Source organism: Anser anser (genome assembly GCF_964211835.1).
Source record: "Anser anser genome assembly, chromosome: 6".
Taxonomy (NCBI): domain Eukaryota; kingdom Metazoa; phylum Chordata; class Aves; order Anseriformes; family Anatidae; genus Anser; species Anser anser.
The window spans coordinates 18,612,764-18,635,065 of NC_139726.1; the positions used below are offsets into that span (position 1 = coordinate 18,612,764).

At 37.6% G+C, this 22,302-nt stretch overlaps 1 long non-coding RNA gene across 1 annotated transcript in view; it reads left to right on the forward strand.

The window, feature by feature from the left end:
- Positions 1-18,332, forward strand: part of LOC310901394 — a 191,939-nt gene extending 173,607 nt beyond the window's left edge. Inside the window, exon 6 of the long non-coding RNA XR_014585758.1 lies at positions 17,100-18,332. This is a non-coding gene — a long non-coding RNA (uncharacterized lncRNA). The remainder of the gene's footprint in view (positions 1-17,099) is intronic.
- Positions 18,333-22,302: the final 3,970 nt, after the last annotated feature.

The window sequence follows — 22,302 nt, forward strand, 5'->3', positions numbered from 1 at the left end:
CCACAGACAGCTGTTACTGTTACCTTCTTGCTTCCCAGTGAATTGTTGACAAGTCATCCAGCTGGTCTCTGAAAAATAGAAGACACCAACTGTATAACAAATAATTTTGAAATAATATAGCTTGAGAGAAAAGTAGGAACAGCAACATTGGAACAGAACAATGAATTTAGTCAATGAAAAATTGGGGTGGACATAAGCCCTTTCACTCAAAGACAAGGTAAAATAGATTGACATGCTTTAAGGTTCTGGGCACTCATAAGCGCTATTTCTAAGAGCTTTTTATTCTGAGCGAAAGTAGAAGCAAATATAAAATATTTAGAAATAGTTTTCTTCTCTTCATCCAACAAAGAAGCTCATCAAGGCTTCCTTAGCAGTGATCCTACCTGCCACTCTTCTAAAGAGACAGAACCAGCACAACCTCAGCAATAGGAGTTTGTACCAGTTGGTCTAAGTGCAGTAAGCAGGTATGCTATGCTATGTGCCAATAAGTGGCTGCCCAACATGTTCAGAAAAGAATATTGTTACCTTTGATTTATCTGTTTGAGTAGTTTTGACAGTTTTTCTGCTCATTTCTGCTCATTATAGTATTTTTTTTCCCAGAATTCTAACAACAGAACAAAACTATGTGAAACAACTAATATAGGAAGAGATCTGAAAACAAAATCATCAACTCAAATCTAACTATTCTCAAAAGATTAAGATCATCTGGTCCCAGCAAACTCTTGATTTCCAATAGGCCATCAACAAAGTTCTAAACATTCCCAAAGTCTGGGATATTCAGGTCTCAGATTTACCTTACCCTAATGTTGTAATAGATGTTAAAATTTGTTGATTCAAGCATTCTTATTTCCAATACTAATCAACATCTACATAAAGCTTAATATTTACCCCAGCAGAAATCAATTTCATTAGCATTCTATCTGTAACTTTAAATGTACTTCCTGAAACAAACAAAAAAAAAAAAAGAAATGAACAAAAAAAAATGTAAAAAAATCAGATCTGTGCAACATGTCTGCAAATAAGCATTTTCATGAGCTTGATAGGTAGTTTTATGACCAGCTGAGAGAAGGAAACTGATCTGGGAATCCAGCTGGATAATCCCAGGGAAAGTGCTGGTAATCATTTAAAACTTAAGCAGACAAAGCATTCCAGAACACACTGCATTTTTAAAATGAAATATAGGAGACAGACAATCACATTTAAATTGTCTGAGCAAGCACCCTGCTAAGAGAAAGGCAGAGGGATATTAAATATATAAATAAATATATACATATATTAGCAGATCAGCAGATTTGACACTGTCATACCTCGATTCCCCACTGCATCCACAGTAGTCTTACATCTGGTACTCAGGTGGTGTCATACCAGGATTGCACTGCTTTCTTCCAGGGGGAGATCTTGATTTTCTTACTTTATATCCAGACTCTTAAATAAATGGCTACTATGCTTTTAACAGCAATATGAACATAATAGAAATAATATTCTGTCCTATAGGTGAATCTATGTGTAATTTAAAATATTGTTTTTATGTTTTTTACTTTTAATTTATTTATTTTTTACTGTTACAAAATATTTATTTTTTTTGACAAGTTGGTCAATGAAGGCCCACAGTGCTAAGCAATCTTAGGATCTTATTGGCAACGACAGAGTCTTCTGCTTTGCATCACAGAGGCATCAAACACTTCAGAGCTGTAAAGAAACATAAAAGCATATTAACCACCATTTTCACCCTCAGCTGTTTCTCTCACATCCCTCAATTACTTTAAATTAAAGATTGGTAAATTCCTTCACTGTGAAGCATGTAAAATTTTACAGTTACATAATCTGATGCAGTGTCAGTCCGTGACACTTCCATTATTCTATTTTTTTTTCTGACCTTGTTCTCTGTTTCATGTACGTAAATTAGGAGAAGGAACTGTCTCTTCTCTGGTGGTTGCCGAGTTCTTTTGATACTTGTTGGCGTGGGAGTCTGCATGTTTGTACACACACCAGTGTGATGGGGTTCCAGGCTGAGCCGTGAGAGCTTTTAGGTGCTGAGACAATACAAATAATAAAAAAAACAACACTTGATTTATGTTCTGGTACATGCGGGTGTCTAATTAGAATTCAGAAAGCATTACTATCAATTGGATGCATGAATATATACTGTATGCCAAATATGTGATTCATACTGACTAATACAGTATAAGTAATAGACTTGTTTACTTGTTTGCATTTAATTTAAAAGAAAAAGGGTTCTGACCATCCCTGTTTAAGTTTGTATCAAGTCATTGTCCCAGAAAACCCCACATACATGTTTATTGAAATATATTTGAAGATAGGGTTTGATAAGTTGGAGGGATATTCTCTCCTTGTGGAGCTAATATATCTCCCATTACCATTAAATGGTGTTATATGTGCATATTAAGGGAAGAATATTAGTGATTAATAACAACCTACATTTTCCAGTGTGCTGAACTCTTTTAGGAACCAGTGAAGGTCCCAAAAGCTGTCTAGTTTAGCTAAACTGTACCTTAAATGAACATATGTTTTAGAGAAGATCTTTAAATAACCCAAATGGATTAAATGATCATTTCAAGGTCATATCAGTGTTAACATTTGACATACAACAATATATCTAAGTGTGCTTAAAAGTAGGAAACTGTATTTATTTCAAGGTTTACAAATAGTGGTTGTTGGTCTGTCTGCAGCTCTCAGATTCAACCATTTTAGTACTCAGAAGCACTGTAGCTATTTTTTCCCTTACTAGTTAATGATATTAACTAGTCATTTGTTCCTGAGAAAAGAAGGAAAAATATGTGTGTTAGGCTCATAGTAACTACAATTAGTTGTTAGCAAGAGATTTTATCCTGGTAGCAAAACCAGAAAAAAAAATCTTTTAAATTAATTTGAAGATGCCTACATTTAGAGAATGGCATTGCTTTAACAGGGCTATGCAAATGAGTCCAATTTAGCATCTTGTATTCAGCTGGAAACCATTGCTAAATGATCGGGATAGCCAGTCACAGATATTAAAATGAATTATATCTAATCTGAATTTTAGTCACGCTACATTAACTAATAGAAAGTTATTAACATTTCAAGAGAAAAAAAGCTTTTGCCTGCAAAATTAACAGTGGCTGAGATGTGACCTGTGAGCCATGCAGCCTGATCACTGTAATGACAGTGTAATGGCATATTTACATTAAAATCTCTGCAGCTAATATGTGATTCAGAATTGGACGTTAAGTCGAGGATTATTTAGTCTGGCCTGTTGGCCTTTCTCTAAGTAGTTTTTTTTTACTTCAATACAAATCTGAAACTTTTCATTTCATGACTATTTATGTGACTAGTTTCTATGGCTATGTCTCTCCATCTTTACATCAGCTGCTTTATATGGCGAGCTTACTCTTTCATTTTTCCCTTCCTTCTTCCAATATATTTATCTTTTTTTTTTTTTTGGGGGGGGGGCATGTAAAACTTCAAGAAACCCACATTAGTTGAAGGCAGTGGGGAAAAGGAAAATATTTTTCTACTTCATTTTTACTGCTAATTTGCTTCAAAAGGCCGTATGTTTTCATGTTTTCCTTCCTATACTTTTTAAATACACTGAGGAAAAAAAATGGATAATTCAAAGATATCTTTATCTGGACAGAAAAAAAATGTGTAATTATATAGCTATTCTTATCCTTAGCAGGCAATGACAACCTGCTACAGCTTCTTCTGCTACCAGTTCATTTGTACCAAAGCAAAGGCTTGAAAGTTATGGACCTGATAATGTGGCAATTGTATAATCTATAGCCTTTGTTAAATTTGTGGCATACTTACATATACGAATTTGTTTGGTCCTTTATCTAACAGACACAGCATCATTAAATAAAAAATGGAGAAAATGCAATGAAATTAAGAAGCTAAATGGATAAAAAGAAAACTGTGATTTTCTAATCAGAACATTATTCAGAGAAGTCCATTCTAAAGATGAGCTCTGTTGGGCTTGTGTTAATTATTGTACAAAAACAGGACATTTTCATAAAGGTTCAGGTTCCATCTAGAGCATTAATGCTGAAAAAAAGTAGATACATTTCATTAAGACAGGTTATTTTTGTAATTTTAATATTTGATTTAATTTTTTTGAATTAAATGTGTCTTCTCACCATTTTCTTTGAAGCTATAAGCAGATATTATTTTAGTGGCAGATTTTTTTTTTAATGTAAACTTAGCTAAAATGCTAGAGTTAAAAACAGTAATTAACAACCAAAAGCATATTTATCAGATATAAATTACACATCTGTGTATATATTTAAAGACGCCAGGAAAACATATAAATGCACAAGTTCTTACAAAATAAGCAATAGCATTGTCCCATAATTAGGTCTTCAACATGACCAGTATTTCTATGAATTTTTCTTTTGCTGTTCTTTAAACTCTAAATGAAAAAGCAGAGACTCAAGCGACTCAACTTTTTCACTGGTTAGTTTTCTATTTACAATGAGTATGTGTTGTGTTTCTGCTTCAGTCCAGACATATATCAATCACATAACAGTCATGATATAAATGCCATCTCACCTCCATTTCCCAATTAGAAAAAGAGAATTAATACAGAGACATCTGGTTGACTGACAAGTATCTATGCAGATAGAGCTCTGCACATAGATTTGTAATAAACAGAGGTGCTTCATTTACTGCAAATGTACAGCCTCATCATATTTCTGAAATCTTTATTGCGATGCAGTCATACAATAAATGCTGACTGAAGAAATAACTAGAAATTTGATCTGATATAATATGGTAATAAGCTTAACTTTATTTGATATTTCTGAATTTATCTATGAAATTTTCATTCAGAATGCAGCATAATACTGAGCTAGAGCCAAGGACACTCTCCTTTGTGGCCCCAACTGGACCGTAGCTGCTTTGCCCCCTGTGGCCAGTAGATTCTGATGGCAGTGGGTCCAAAATTGCTTCCCTGGTATTATGGGGCTGTCATTGAGACTTCTCAATCAAATGTTTTCTCTTATCATCCTTTTGTCTTAGTCAAGTATGTCGTAAAGCTGTAACTATCCTGCAGTTCTTTCTGCTGCCATTTAAGGACAGATACCACTGCTGAAAATTAGACTAGCCCTCAAAAAACAAAGCCAGAGAATTAGCCTTGGCCATAGTTATAGGAAAAACTTGTCCCTTTTGCCCACAACTATGTATGAACATTTGCACCTCCACTCTACACACACTAAAATGTTCTCTCGGTATTGCATTTGGCTTTAAAAATCATATATTCCCATTTAAGTCTGGTCTTTTTTTTCTTTTTCTTTTTTTTTTTTTCTTTTTCTTTTTTTTTTTTTTGTATGTAGATTGCTTGTAACAATTGTCATTAATATCACCAATTTGAACATTTGTTGTGCGAGTGCCAGGACCATTTTTTATACTACCAGGGCAACTCACTTTTATTTCTATAACTGACTCAAAGGTATTGTAATATTTAAATTTAAAAGCCAGTTTAATTAGCTGGAATCATAAAGCATGTAAGCATGTAACTGTAAAATCTTTGATCTCCCAATTGACTAGCAGTATCTGTGGATAGTAGGAGAGGTTAGGGAGAATATAGAGAAAGGTATCTAAACAGGATTGAGCTGGAAGTTTAGAGATAGGTTGGGCTGTTTGCCTATGCTAGCCGTCCTCAAAGATCTGAGGAAGAAAATGGTGTGGCTCTAACATAATGTTTCATTATAATATAGAACAAAAGTCAGGGATGCTGAACTTACATTTGAAAGATAAAAACCTACTTAGTTAGGCCTGAAATATTGTTAGTGTTAAATAGTTTTCAGAGGATCTCCCTGGAATGTTCAGAGGATCTGAACATGCCAAAGGAGGTCACTGGGAATTCAGTAAGAGAGAGCAAGTGTCTCGTGGTCAGCATTATCTCCATCCTCGCGACCACACTATGAAAGCTGAGGTTTTCAGGTGGTGCCAGTAATGGTGACAAAACTCCTTAGAGGCAGGTTCCCCGGTGAGCTCACTTTAGAAAATTAGTAGATGACCATACTTCAATAACAAAAAAATTCTCAGAAGTCAAATGCTGATCTACCAGTTACTGCTGATCCCCTACCTGCTAGCAGCACTGCCAACAAACAAACTGCCACCAACAGTTTTTTTCTAGATGTTTTTCTTGATTTTAGACAAGTTCGTGACAAATGGTTATGCATTTACTGTTTTCTTTCAGGTGCTTCATTGTTTACATACTAAAAACATGACAGGAGACAATGTGGCTCTTTGCCTGTGCTCTGGGTACAGAAAAATGTGAAATTAGATTAGTTTTTGTGATGTGGGTTTGGCTATTTAGATGTGAATATCTGCCTGCTTTGGTGACAAAATATAGAAGGGGGCTCACAAACAAAAGAGAGAAATTGTGCTTCCTTCTGAAAAGTGCATGGACCTCATCTGTCTCCTTACTGCCAGCAGTACCTGGAAAAGGAGACTATCAATAAATTAAATAAAATATCTATATAATGAAAATGTGCTAACAGTGGTACAGCTAAAGCCAGGTTTTTCAAGCTTATCTGCAAAGATATGCCATCTGAAACTATCAAAAGCCCTTATTTTCAAGAAATGGTCTGAGTCATTAATACAGTCCCTTTTAAAATCATTTTTGCCTTTTTTAAGATTCATTAAAGAACACATTTGAATTTTTTCTCTTTAACCTTCTACCCCCATTATTGTTCTCCATGGCATGCTATGATATTCTTTGATATCATTTATTGATTACAGGGTCTTCCCACCATTTTTGACAGCCTCTATTTCCTGTCAGTGCATCTCTCCCTAAAGCATCTCCATGACTTTTCTGACATGAAGCTTTATACATCTGTATACATAGAATTTTTCTGAAAAGTCAAGCAAACAAGTTAAGCCTGTGAAGAAAATGATCAGCTCAACTTCCAGAACTTTGCTTAGTCTAATTCTCATTCTGAAACCTACACAATCTGCAATACCCTGAAATAAAGGATAAGTGGCAAGAAACTTTAGATCACAAGTACTGGCCAAACCTAAGCAATACACATACAACACTATGTGTCTATGAGCTGTGAGTGGTCTACATTGTTATGAAGATCAAGCTGGCTTGTGCTTTCTCCACTCCATCCCCTCCCCATTTGGCTAGTTCCTCAGCTGTTTTGTCCACTAATTAAGGTGGCAATTTCTTTCAGACATGGTCTTTTACAGATTCTAGTATTATCGGCCCTAGGCCTGATTGCTGACTCTGTTTGTCACATCTGTCATATATGAAAAAATGATCAATAATATGCTCAGATGCTTTCCTTATCTGACATGAATCCTGCAGTTTGGTTTTCTCTTGGCTGTTCTTTAATTCTGTTTTTCTGTATTGAAACTCAAGGCGTGGGCAAGGATATCATAGAATATTTGAGCTACATAACAAGGAAACTCTTCTCCTAAATCATGCAGTTGAGCAGATGGAAGTATCATAAGCATGTGGAAAAATAATTAATAATTTACATTTTAGGAAATGCCTTACGACCATTGTGGACTAACCTTATGGAAAAGAGAGGGTCATGGTGATTAAAGAACTTGAAACTACATGTCAGCAAGCTATTCATTTAAGAAATAGCATCCTAAATCCTTCTTGGCTTTCTGTGCCACCAGTGTAGCTGCATGAAACATAGCTTCTGCCCCAAGATATTATAATTTCTGTAGAAAAGATGAAGCCCCAAGTGAGAGAAGAGAAAGCTGAAAATGGCTTGGGAAAAAAGCAGTGTTATGTGTATGTTGCATTCATCCCAGGATTGATTCTAGGATCTTTTCTTTCCTTTTAGTCAGATGGAGAAGAAGACAGTCAGGAAACTTACAAGCAATATAAGGAACAACACCTTTTGTTACTGGGTCTCAGCTAGAAGGTATCTCTTATAGCCATGAACTTGACCCAATAGAGCCATAGGAGAGAAGGGAGATGAATGAGCCACCAAGCCATGTAACTGCCACCTCTGATAGACTCTTCAGCTGTGAAAAGTCTACAGAAACTGCCCCAGCCATCAGGAACCACATCAAACTTCCACATGCTTTTTAACAAACTGAAAATTTATAAACAAAAGCCCAAAAGGCAAATTAAAGTATGTACCAAAAGCTGAGAAAAACAGCATTAGGTGAAAATTCATTTGTAGTCCCAAGTAGACCCCTACTAAGGAAGAAAACCCCACCCTAAAACAATTGCATCCAGCAGTCTGAGTTCAGAGGGGGCGGGGGAAGTAAATTGCTTGTAAAAACAAAGAACTTCTATGCTTTGCTCCCAGCAACACTCACTCTAAAATCCTTTTTCCCAAAGCAAACTTCTGTACATGATTCCTCGCAACAGTGTCTGGTTCACCATACAGCTCATGCTATGTTTGCCCTCTGCCTATAAGAAACATTTTTAAGTACTAGTTATATTAAGATCTTGGCTGCACAATAAACACTCCCTAGTTTTTTAACTATTTCATCCTTAGTCACTTCATAGAAGTGACTAAATTTAACTGAGGACATGTTGCGTGCTTTAATATTAAACACAGCAAATGTACCACTACTATTTATGTAACATAAACCTTATAGTACTCTTTTGGAATAATCATAATATGTCTGACTTACTTATAACATCTTTGACTTAGGAGGCACAAGATAAAGAACAGATAACGTAAAATAAAATTAAATAAATTTTGAATAAATTGCTATTGTTCCTACACAGTATAGTTTAAGTATACATTGGTAAATTATATTGGTCAGCTGTGTATCTCAGGCCATATTTAGTTTTTCTAGTATTTAACGTAGGCCACTCATACTATCACTGGATAGACAATGACAGAAAATACAAACTTTTGATTTAAAGTTTTCTTTAAAATACAGTTTGACATTGACCTTTACAAGGACATTGCATGTAAAACTAACTCATGTACAAACAATTCAGTCCTAAAATGTTAATGCACTACAAGGTTAATTGTTCTTATTAATCCATTAAACAAGAACAGTATGTCCTTTCTTATATTAACCATTATTTACTTATTTCATTCTTATGTCCAAAGTCCAAAAGCTACTATCTTTGTTACAAAAGCTAACAAAATGTTAGGTAGATCTCACACAACTTAACTTGTTTCCATTTGTGTGCCTTCATTAATACTAAAAGTCTTAGCATATATATATATATATATGTATATAAAGTAGCAAACAGAGTGGTCAACAGTTTTTTGAGATCATTTGCTGGAGTAGTTCAACAGGCTAACATATCTCTTCTTTAGCTAAAAAAAATATTTCTTTTTTTTCCCTTGTCTGTGATTTGAGAACAAGAGAGGAGATTTTATGTGCATATGTAGCAATGGTAAGCAGCTGTAAAAACCTCCCACTCTAAAGATTGATGAATATATGTTTCATTAACACCAGCACATCTGAAAGACATTTGACACTTTGGAAGACCAACTAAAGTTCTTTAAAATGCCTCAGCTGAAATTCCTAAAAATATGGTCTTTAATGGTCATCCAAAGAGCCTCAATTGCTTTCTCCATTTGAAAATGTATAAAACCTTAGGTAGAGTATACCTGGCTACAGACTAGTTTATTTTGCTAAAATATTTGGAAATATACTTGCATGAGCAGATGTGAGACCTGAACCAGCAACATTAAAAAAAACCTTCTGAAATCTTATTGAATTCCTCTATCCTGTTTATATTGGTTTCCTATTCATAGTACTGATCAGGGAGCACAGCCACTGATTTTTTACTTTAAGGACTCATCATGCCCCACAAATATCAAACAATTAATAACCATAGAGCAAATACTTTGTGACTATTCCAAACCATTTTCATTAAATGACTTTGAACAATGAGCACATCTGCAACGTTCAACATCTGATTGTGGGTATATTGCAAAGAAATCCAGAAGCTGAACCAAGTGGATAACTATTTTCTGCAAATAATATTTTCTGAGTACTTCTAGCTGACACAGCCCTGGATGGAGGCCATTCACCCAATGCTTGTAAAGAAAGAGCTCCTCCAATGGGGCGTGTATCAGTGGTACGGGTGGAGGGCCCTACAGGATGCTTGTCTCACACCCCTGGAGAAAAGATTGGCCTCCACTAATACATGTGGTAGCACTGAGGGCAGGCAGGAAGGTTTCCATGCAGACTCAGGTAAGCTCAAAGGCTTTTGTCTATTCAGAATGAAAAGTACATTGTACTTGACAATAAACCTGCCATTTGAAACCTCAGGGGTTTTAATCTTATAAATAATAGAGTTCAGAGAAGAAGGGTTTGCAAGTCTGCATAGCTCTGCCTGGAATTCAGATTTATGTAATGTGTTCATAGAAACATGGTGCTGAAATGCATGCAAGTGTTAGGGCATTTAAGATTCAAAGCCTATATTGCACAAAAATATGCAATAGAACACTAATATTTCTGTCTGTTATAATATTTTCCCCAGCTGCTAGGAGAACATCCATCACTCAATGGCAGGTCAGAACAATCCAGTCCACTGCATGCAGTGACACAGCATTTTACTTTCTTTTGAAGATCCTGTTAATAAACATGATATCCACAGCCAAGGAAACTATTGAAAATCTGTAAAATGAACCTAAATAATGAACCTTACTAAGCACATACAAAAAAAAAAATCATTTTCATTTATTGGGACTGATAACAACTCTTTGCATATGCAAGCCAACATATTTTGAGAAAATCAGAAAAGCAGGGTTACTGTCTTCCTTGTGTTCAAGGGCTTGAAAAGATTAGTTTATAAAATACATAGAAAAAAATATATTTTAGACATATAAAACAAAAGGTAGAGATTTCGAATTGTTGTTCTTTGGGCATGAGCAAACTTGCAGTAGTTCTACTGCAAAACCAACTCATGCATTCATGCATCAGAAAAAAAAAATCCTACAATTTTAGGATGCCAAAAAATATTTGAAAAATGCATCCAGATAAAAAAAAAAAGTGTATCAACTGCATTGTGGGATACCTTTGCCTAGCAAATACATTCAGAAAAAAGGGAGCATTTCTTTGCATTTTCAATTTAAAAAATCCCAAATATTAAAATGTCAAGCATGAAACTAAGTGTCAGCTGATACAGTTTCACTGTGGGGATGTTATCACATGCAGCTTTGCTGCGTTATTCATTGCTTGCAGCTCTTCCAGTCAGATAACCTTAACAAACGTGGTGCTATCAATCGCTAGATGTGGTACATGCTAGGCAGCTTCTAGTTTTTGATGGACTAAAATGGATCCGAGAATTCTTCTCTTTATGTTATCAACCATCAGTCACACTATGAGATTCACAAGGAATATCTGGAAGTGTGCTGTCAAGTGCCAATTAGTGATGTTGCTGACCCAAAGATAAAGAAGACTGTAGAAACAGCCCAGTATAATTCTCCACTCCAGTGTCTTTAAAGTGGACTATCGTTTTTGAATGTACTCCTGCAGATGAAAGGGAAATAGAAGGTCAGTTTTTCCTGTCTTCAACAATCTTCTACAATCTTCTAATGAATTGTAAATAGAATCACTATCAACCTCCTCTTCCTGCACTGGAAATCAGCATGAATGGTTCAGGAAAGCCAAACACTGATAATATTGTTTCTCAAGACATCAAGCCAAAGGCTGCACTCTGTCCTCCATGTGCCTCACAGTGTGTGAGTCCATATGGTAGGAGCTCACCCTTGGCTCCAGCAGTGTCCCTCTTGGCTCAGCACATCCCTCCAATTCCCCATGCCCATGGGGTACATTCACTCCAGGCAGCTGCTGTGCTGGGAACCCGAACACTTCATCATTTGAAGATAACCTGAAGATTCATGAACAATCAATGGAAATGTGTGTCTTCTTCTCAGAACAATACACAGCACAATCTGGCAAAATGTCATTATCGCTTAATATGGTTTAATCATGAGGTGTCCCTGCTTTCCAAACTGCAAATGATTTTTACAAGGTCAAAAGCATCATCTCATACCCAGGTGTTCACCATCTTTATTTGCAAAATAAAGACATCTTCTTAAAAAGGCAACTTTACTCCAGTGTGATGAGAATACATGACAAGTTTGGATTTGAAAGGACAAGCCCATGTGCAGTCTTTTTCATGTAAGCATTACTGTATGCAGTAGTGACTGTAGATGCAATGCATTACAAATTAGCATATACAAATCCTTTTTATATTAAAAAAGCTTGTTTAGTGAAGGAGACATAATTCCTGTTATTACTATCCCAAATAGCAAAAAAACAAATATTGTCTATAGAACTAATAAAAATACAGGAAAATACCACAGCAAATTCGAAGTATATTTGTACTCCACACATTTTTTGATGCAGGACCAATATTTTTCATGGTAAATTATGTATGCCAACCATATTTTTCTGAGGGTACCCGTGTACCTGAATGGCAATGTTCTGAAAGAGCAGTGCTGGAGAGACATGCCATATGGATCTGTGATACTTAGGCTACACAGCTATTGTATATATAATAGGTTTATGGCTTCTTAAAATATATATGCATGGAGGAGGTAAAAATTACTTCAGAGGTGCCTGGGCAAGCATAAGAGAGTGCAATGTTCTCCTTCACACCAAAAAGCCCCTGAACAGTTTGTTACCAAACTAGTCATGGTCCAGAGTTTGCTGAAGTTGTGGCATCTCTCCACTACCACTCCAGTTCAAACACCATTGAAAACATATGTCAAACAAATATTAAACAAAGTTGAATAAACTCTGAGCTTATTTGTATATTGGATGTTATGTGAAGATAATAGAAACCTCTCAATAATCCAGGGAAGACCAGATCAAGCTGGCAAACTATCTCCCTGTGTCATAATTTAACATACGAGCAGAACTATTCCCAGGGAGGTGCCAGGCAATTAGAGGACAAGTCACAACAACAAAGGCATTCCTAACCAGCATGAACATTTGTCAAGGTATGGAAACAATTTACGTTTTCAGAACCATGGTTCAGGTCAGTTCATTTTTATACTCTCCCATATGGTTCTGCTCCTTCTATTTCCAGAGTGAACCCTATTTACCTGGACAGTTACTGTAGAAAATATATTGTTTGCAGAGAAAGTGAGAGTCATCAATAAAGAAAACTTCTCAAGATAGGTATATTGAGTATATGTATTGGTTTGATCTGACAAGAGAAGAAAATGGCAAACAACTTGTTTTCTACCTGAGAGGTATCTGAGAGCAGAACACCGGTCAGACTGTATTGTGCCTTCTGGAAGCTCAGCAATAAAAGGACAGTTTGGGTGGAAAGCACAAATGAAAGTGGCTTTCAGCCACATTTTCTCCTTTATGAACTGAGCCCAGCAGCATACTAAATAGCATTTGCACCACATTTTCACTTCTCCCCAAGCTTGGAAACAGATCGGTTAATCCGTGCCATGCATAGACCAATTCAGGTGGTCATGGCTCTGTTACCCCAAGGGTGGAAGCACAAAGATCACCTGCAGTTCTCTATGCCAAAATCTCTATACTACACCACTTCTTATGAGTCGTACCTTATCTCACCACAAATGAACCTCAAGCAATGTTCCTCTTATTCCTAAGTGCACATATGAAAAAAGACACTATAGCTCTTACAGTCACCCTTGAGAAACTAATTTTCTTCCACAGTAAAGTTCAGGAAAACTAAAAAAAGGGCTGTGATTGCTCTAGCTGTGTTTTAGAATACTATGGAGCATTTGAAGGATTTAGGAAAAGGGATTTTTTTTTTCCCTTGATGAATCATGCAGTCCATACTGAAGTGACACATTAGGCTTGAGTTTCAAGCTTTTGGAAGGCAACCATGGAAGACAGAAACAAAGTTTATGCTGTCAGAGTGGATTTATACTGGCTAACTTACATGAAACTGGCACAAAAACCTAAGCACTAGCCTGTGATTTGTGTAAAATGCAGGACTTTGGGGTTTGTAGAGATTTCATTGATGGTAACTGCAATGGATTTGTCTTAAAGAGGGTACTGCAGTATTTAGCTGAAGATGGAAAGGAATAAAAGTTTAGCACCTCTTTCAGAAAAGGTGAAGTTCATTGCAAACAGAGAATGTCTTCTCCATGAAGCTGCAGTGAAAAATACTTTTGCATTCATGTGACATTGAGAAACAAATGACAGAGAATTTTCCATTAATAATTTAATTTGGGGGCCAGAGGGCCATCAATAACATCATAAGCATATAACATGGAGCCAAGTTTATCCCTGAGACAAGCAATCACAGTACGTATCCTTACAGCATGCTTGAATTTGAGTCTATGTAATGCAAAATCTCAGAACAACATAAATAAGTGGTAGGGACAGCTTCCAGCCCACCTCAGATCATCATGTCTTTATGCTAAACACTGAAAGTACAGAAAAATTAACCTGTAGAACTGAGGAGAGGAGTATTACTCGGAGGTGCTGAGCATCTCTGTCTCCTATTAAAAGAAGATTCAGAAACAGCAGATAGTCATCATCTGTCAGGGTCATTACAGCATGAAAATTCAGCCCTGACAGCTAGAAACAAAAATACATTAAGAGCCTTGATTTCTGAAGTAAAATTTACCCTTCCAAGTTGAAGATCCAAGTTCTTTTTGAGGTGCACATTTGCCACTGAAATCAAGGATTTTTGACAGAAAGTCTGATTGAGTGAGGTGATGTTTAAACCCACTAGGAAACGAGGAGAAGCTAATAACCTAAAATCATATTTCCCAGAGGACTAAGCTATGCACATAGAGCCTTCAGTTAAGCATTAAGATGTAATTCACATTCACATTCAGCGAAACCCTCTGACTAACAGGTGCTTTGTTCCTTGAGGGCTGGACAACTGGATTACTCTTTATTTTTTGAAGATGGATGGTGGTGATACTGCTGCTCATCTTTTATAGCAGTGGTTAAAGCACTCACCCAGAAACTGGTGAGCTGACTATGGTTCAGTGACCTCCTCAGACTGAGGGGGTTCAAATCTACAGCCCAGCCGCTGACTGCCAAGTTAAGCCAAAATTGCTGGAGATTTGGGCAAGGTGGGTAGAGCAGGGAAAAAAGGAGAGGGGCAGTTTGCTTCCTGCTGAAGCTGCATGGCTGTTCAGGAAAGAATGCAAGATTTACAGGTCCAGAGAGAAAGAGAGAATTAGAAAAAGGGAGCTTGAGTTGCCTAAACATGAAGGCTTCCTCTGGGAGAAAGTAAGAGCAATCCTCTTCAATATTTTTAATAACACTAATTAATTTAATTTTAAACAAGATTTTATGGAAACATTTTCATATATGTGAGATGGAGTCACTCTTTGCTACATTTACAAACATGAACAAGGAGCCTGTTTTGCAAGAGATGCCTGATGAAAGGCCATGGTGTGTTGCGGAGCCATGCTCCATGCAGGGTGATGCCCTACCCCATTCCCTCACCCCGAGAGCCAGCCCTTTCACCGCACAGACACCCAGTGGGGAGGGTGGGAGCCAGGTGTAGATAAGCTTTGGGGCTGCAGCCGCCTGAAGACGTCTTCCTATCTTCATTCCAGCTGAGGGCCAGCTATATATAGGACACCCTGGCACTGGGGACTGTGTGGCTACACTGAATACTGAGATTCATCAGTAAAGAGGGGGAAGAAGTAGCTGGTACAAAAGAAAAATGATGGCGGAGCAAGGACAAAGAGGGAATGGTGTTGTAAGTGTGTATTCACAGGAGCAATGAAGCCCAGTTGCTTGCCAAATGTGGTCTTCCCTGGGAAGAGGGAGTGGAGGTCTTGGGGCAGGGCTCCTCTCACAGTACTGCCTGTGTGCCCCCAATGCTGCCAACAGCAACAGGAGTGAGCAAGTGTAAATGAAAGAAAGCCAGAACTAGGCAAATTTCAGGATGCCACTTGGATGCTCTCTTAAAACAGAATAATGCCTAATGAGATTGGTGTCTTGTACACTTTTCAGTACATTAAATGCTGTTTTTTTTTTGATTGCTTCCAAATTCATTCACCAGTCAGGTTACAATTATTGCTGCCCTTAGAAGAACCTCCTAATTTCCTCACTATTGTTCAGCCAGACATTTCAGTTAGTCACTATTTGGGGCAAGCACTAGAGATGACACAGGCTTACAGATTTCTTTTTTAATTTAATCTATATTTTATTTAATCCTAAAGAGTTTGGATATCAGGAGCTATGCAAAGAATTGCCTCTTTGTGCAAAGTTTGCTTTGGTTGGCTGTCAGTGAATTTGTAGCCACAGCAAAGGCTCTGATACACCAGGGAGAAAATCATGCTTTTACCTAATCTAACCAAACCAACCTTGTTCAGATTGATTCAGTTTCCAGCCTTGGCTCTGACCTCACCCTTACCCTCAATCCTGCCTCACTTTCACACTGAGTATTTTATACAGCCTCTATTTTCTCTCTGCATAGCTTCCCCCCAGCCCCCTCCCAAACCAGCATCTATGTTCTCCTCATCAACCATTGCTTTAGAAATCTTCAGGCTGGATGGGCAGGCATGCGGTGCTGGCAGGTGGTGTAGCTGTTAGGCAGCCTTGTGTATCACAAGAGATCTGATGCTATCAAATTTCTTTTCCCCCAAAGACTAAAGAGAGCAAGCCTTTGTAAGCATGCAGGAGGGGGATGAAAACAGTTTGTCTCCTGAGCAGCCAGCCTTTGTCATTTTACAAATGAAATCACTTTGGAAATTTAGAGAATTAATATCATAATGAAGACGGGAGTACCCATTAGGGTGGTCTAATGTTGCTCTAGAGATATATGATGGATGTCCAGTTGCTGTAAGCCCTTATTTGCAGAGAGTCACCTCTGTAGTTGCCATTATTAGGAAGATGTCTGAAGCGGAGGATCAGACACAACCATTGCAAGATGAGATAGTGTTTGACTGGTTTCCAGGGAACCGAAGGATACAGCCTTAGTTGTACCTGTCACTATGGCTCCCAGCTTTTTTCCCCCTTAATGCCCTTTTTAGCTGTAGGAAGTTTCTCTTTAAAGATTCACTGCTTCTCTAATAGCAAGAAAAGCAGTAATAGGAACATAGAAAATGTTACCTGGATTGCAAAAGAGCTTCCGTTTATTGCTAAACAATTGGAGTAATTCATCATCAAAGGATTGCAATATGCTGCATTAGTTAGCTTTTGTAAATAAAGATAACCAGGAGATCTAACATGCAGTGTATTACTTGCAGTAACTGGAAATATTCACCTGCTGTGTCCACTTCTGGAGATACCTATCGCACTGTCAGAGCAGTGATGCCGTGATTGCCATTCCTGGAAGCACAGCCTCAAGAAAGTAGTACTTCCAGGAATTATCTTAATGGGCAATTGAATCATCATTTCTAGCACTCCAGCATCTTTCCCAGAAGGACAGTTTTCCACAGGCGATGATTCCAGTTAGAAGAAAATGTGGATACCCAGACCTCAGTTCTTATCCTTTCCTGGCCGGTTTGCAGAGAACAGAAGCCTTATTCAGATCTTAAAATTTGGAAGAAATGTGCCTAGGACAAGGAAGGCTGGAAGGTATCCAGTGCAATGATTTTGCCTGCACTTCATTTTATACCTGCTATTCAACCCAGGTCATTCATTTACTTCCAATTATCTGTGTTCCTTTAATAATTCTCTACTGGTCACTAACATTGCTGCTTTGTTATGTTATTCCCCAGGAAGCTCAATAGCTGGTGTAAACAGTTGTACCTGTGATGTCTTCCATGAGAATTTACACCAGGGCAGTATCTGCATGTTAAGAAAATCTGCTTAAATTTCCCTGCTGTCTAGACTTTTTTGCAGTTGTGTGTATATGCAGGGCAGCTTGTTGTTGCTAGCCTTTTCAAATAAATGCGACATGATGGGGCCACACTTCATTGTATATATAATCAGTACTGATTTGGGGGAGTAATCAGTGGTAAATAAAAATGAGTGCTGTTGAAATAAATACCCATTGTGTGTGTTCTCATGAATTACTCATGAAAGAGGGGTTACAAATTTCTGCCCTAGTAATGGATCTGTACTGCCTTTATTTTGTTTTAATATGCAGTGGAGGTGAGGAGGGATTTGTTTTGTTTTTTTGTTTGTTTGTTTTACAAAATTTCATTTATTTCCACTAAATCTTCAGTTTAGTGGCCAGATTCACCTTGGTGGGAACAAATGCAACTCTATCGGTAGCAATGGAATTGTGTCTGCATATGTCAGCAATGAATTTGGCCCTATATTTATTGGAAATACCTGGGCTGTTGTGATATGGTGTGCTAAATCATGCTGAGAGCAAATCAAACAGACAGGCTGTGGCTGCATCACTATTTCATACAACTCAGGTCATAATGGACAGGACAATGCTGTACTGTGAAATTCAGTGCTAAGGAAAATACATTCTTTCTAACCTTTTATAAAAATACTTCTCATCCTTCAAAGGGCAATTTAGGCAATGTGACCACTACTGGAACCAGTACGGAAGCATTTAAAAGGCAAATAAAAAAACACTACTGCCCAGAAGGAGAACAAGCATCCCTAGATATTCCCATGCTTGTGCTGTTCCAAAATTTCCATCAACTGTTGCGTACACCCTCCAGAAATAAAGATATTCACTTTCACTACAGCAAACGAAAGTGATGCAACGTGCTAGTCTTCAAGCCTGGCAAACTATAAATGCAATATCGGACAGAGAAGAGCTAATGAAAACAATCACATTAAACATAGCTCTTCAGTGCTTGGTGCTCAATAAGTGAGCAGCAGGCTTTCTCTGTCTAGCTTACAGAAAACAGGAGGTAGCAGTTTGCAAGGAGCAGCGTTTTAATGTGATTGGACTATAACAGACAATCTATTTACAGCATGCTCTGGGGAGCTTATAAACAAATGTTGAGTAATTTCAGCCAGCAGTAATTACCCTTGCAGCTGACAAGGATAGCATGATACTTTCTCCTTCACCTTCAGCCCAGTCCAGAAGGCACTGTACACAATGGCACTTCTAATTATTTCTGCATTTCTATGGCTAAAGACCAAAGTGTGTTATTAGAGAACATTTTAGAAGCTTTTTAAAAGCTTGTTTATTGGGACAATTAAAAGTCATCACTATGACAGCAAATAAAAGGTTCCATTCCTAGGCATGCGGCTGCAGCCGGGGGTTTGCCTGCTTACCTTGTACGCCTTGTCTACACGAGGCAAAATTTACAGCCACCCCTCACTACTGCTAATATCAGTTCAGCTGCATCAGTGTTAGCGAGGTGGGCAACCGTCAAGTATACAGGAAAGTGGGCTTTATAAATATCATATTATCTAACCCTGCTTAGAACATGTTGAATAAACATAGTACTTAAAATGCCGTTCACTCATCTGTGCTTGAGCTCCAAACACAGCTGAAGGTAGCAGGGATGAATCCATCGTAGCATCGAGGAGATATTTTTGCAGAACGCCTGTGCTGCAGACAAGGCTTCAGACAATGTGGCTTTTTGTCTTCTGTCGAAGTAAAATAAAACACAAGTTCCAAAACATCCATTAACACTTATTTACTGGGGAAATGCATGGCTTGGATTTTTCTCCCAGGCACTGGACACACAAATGGGTTAATTCTGGGCTGGATGCAGCTGCTGCAAATGAGCCAGCAGGAAGGTAGGGGCAGGGAAGGGAGACCCAGGCAGCGGCTGGGAGAGGTGCCAGGGGCCTGGGGCTGCTGATAGCAAGGCAGCAGGGGAGCATGCTGCCCTCCGAGTCCCTCCCTTTACCTGGTGATAACCCCCCCAACACGCCCCCCCCACCTTGCCTATGACAAGGCACGCTGAGGCCCTTTAATTTCAAAAAATCATCAGACCATTGTGCAACACCTCTAAAGCCCTCTCCTCGCAGTTATGGTTTTGGCCCTTCAGAACTGCCAGGCAAGCAGTGGCCTTCCACTGTGAGATGAGGTGTCTATGTCTGTGTAAGTCTGAAATGCAGGTGCGTTTGATCAATAACTTACCAATAAGTGCAATGGTAATAAATGTTCATCCTTCCCTCCCAGTTCTCCTTGGCAAGAAAAGTGACAGTAGCTGTGTCACCAGAGGGACGATCTCAAGCACTGCTGAGACCTCAGGAGGCTTCATAGTCCTGAGCAGTCTATTTGGCCCAAAGCACCATCTTTTTTTTCTTTTTTTTTTTTTTCCCTCGCTTCATTACTGGATCTTGTGCTCACACTGTACAAGTTACATTCCACCATGGGAACACTACAGCAATTTCCACAGAGTAGTTTTAAAAATGTACAATATGCTATTCATGGCAAGGCAAGGCATAATCTAAATGATTGCTGTAGGCAGTTGTAATTAACACAATGATTTAGTCACAAAGCCATACACTGCAAGAACTTTTATTTAACATTGTAATACACTCATATATGAGCCAAACTATCCAAAAGTAATTGGGAGAGGCAGTGAACTGTGATGTGTGCTAGTTTGCAAACACCATGGACAGTTTGGTGTTCGCTGAGCTTCCATCCGCCTCAATAAATTCAGTTCAGATTCTTGCTATAGGAATTGACAGCAGATATCTAATCCCCAAAAGTGGATTATTTACATTTTTTGATATGTTACATTGCATTACATCCTGTCATGTTGCATCTCATCACAAGCAGATATAATATTGCATAATGTGATGTGACATGATGACAGACATCAGAAATGTTGGTTTTTTGTTGTTGTTGTTTTGGGTCTTTTAAAGTTTTTACATCTGGTGTCCAAAATGTTTCTGAGTGATTTCTAGGAATATTGAGGAGTAAGTGTCTGAATTATATGTTCCTCAGGCAGAAACTAAGCTGCTTCTCCCATGCATCGTTTTAAATCTAGCAGCATTGTTTTGCAGTTTCATGAAACCTCAGCAATGCAATTTTGCACATATTTTGCAAATATTTTTAAAAGATTCATTAGGAAGGAAATCAGCAGAACACATGTTCAATAACAGCATAAAATGTCAACAGCTGCTGCAAATTACCTTGGCTGAAAGGAAACCCCAGAAATATATAGCAAACTTCAACAATGTACTCGAGCTGTTGATTGTTCCCACCGTCTCTCGCTACTCGTCTCTGAGACACAGTTGGTGGAGGAACATTAATTTGTCCTTGTTCTTGAGACTGGCAGGTGTCACTTTGCCCAGTGTAGGACGTGAGTGACAGATATTTTGCAGCTGATGAAATGAGAATGCAGAAATTCAAGAGTGCCTCTGGGATTTCACTGGTCATTTGTGGCCAGCACAAGGGCAGGGCCCGCTGCTTTGCTAATGCAGGGCTGGCTGATGCTGCTGGCGCTGCAGGCTGCCGCAGATTCACACCATTTTAAATAATATTTGTGTTGTGAAGCTCTTCACACACACACACATACACACACACTTGATGGTAGTGTGCAGTTTGTTTCTTTTTGGACATATACTGTCTGGAAAATTGTCTTTTTTTTTCTTTTTTTCTGTTCTATGCTAAAGCCTTTCTCAATAGGATTTTACCTGCATTTGTTGTCTTTAATTCTTTGGATAACATACATTAAATTGACTAAAAGCAAGGTATAAACTAACATAGGTGAAGTTGATTGAAAAATAAGAGCAATATTAAAAAATGCAATTAATAATATAATTTCACAGTACAGAGGCTTAGGAAGAAATTGGGGAGAATAATAACAATTGAAGTATTTCTTTCATCTTATTTATAAAAACAGAAAAATGTATTCTAGGTAGAAAGGAACAAGGCTTATTTCCAATAAAAAGAGATACTAGGAAATGAACACTGCAATGTTAAAGAATTAAGAATGAGATTTGTTGAATTTTAACACTAGCCTGCAGTTTGCCTTTATCTTTCTTTTAAGTCTCAGACCATTTTATTTGCAGGCAATGTAGTGGCTAGGATTTCTAACACCTCCCCCCACCCCCAAAAAAAATAAATAAATGAATTATAAGTACAAGGAAAATAGATTGTCTAGAATTGATGCCTTAGATAGATACTTCAACCTTGGTTTAAATAATATCTTTTTTTTTTTTTACATTCAGCAATTTTATGTGAAAGGAGAGAGGGGCTTAAAATGTTCTGTAGTTTCTAAAATACTTTTTATAGGAACTACAGTGCATATTAAAAGGAAAACAATTCTGTAAATGTTATTAAATTTTTATTTAAACTACACATTATTTTTGAGGTTGTGATTTTCAAGAAAAAAAAAATCAAGACAGGAGCTCATTTTGCTAACAATGTTAAATTTGGTGTATATAGAATAGTGTAATCCAGAGAACCACTAACAGCATTTTCAATTGCGATAAAAACTTATTAACATATTTGCCTCTTTAATGATTAACTGTCTTTGAATATTAAGAGATTTTTACAACATCTTATTCACATCGAGGAGACTCTGCAAAAGGCTGAGCTTTTTCTTTATTTTATAAGTGAGGCTTCGT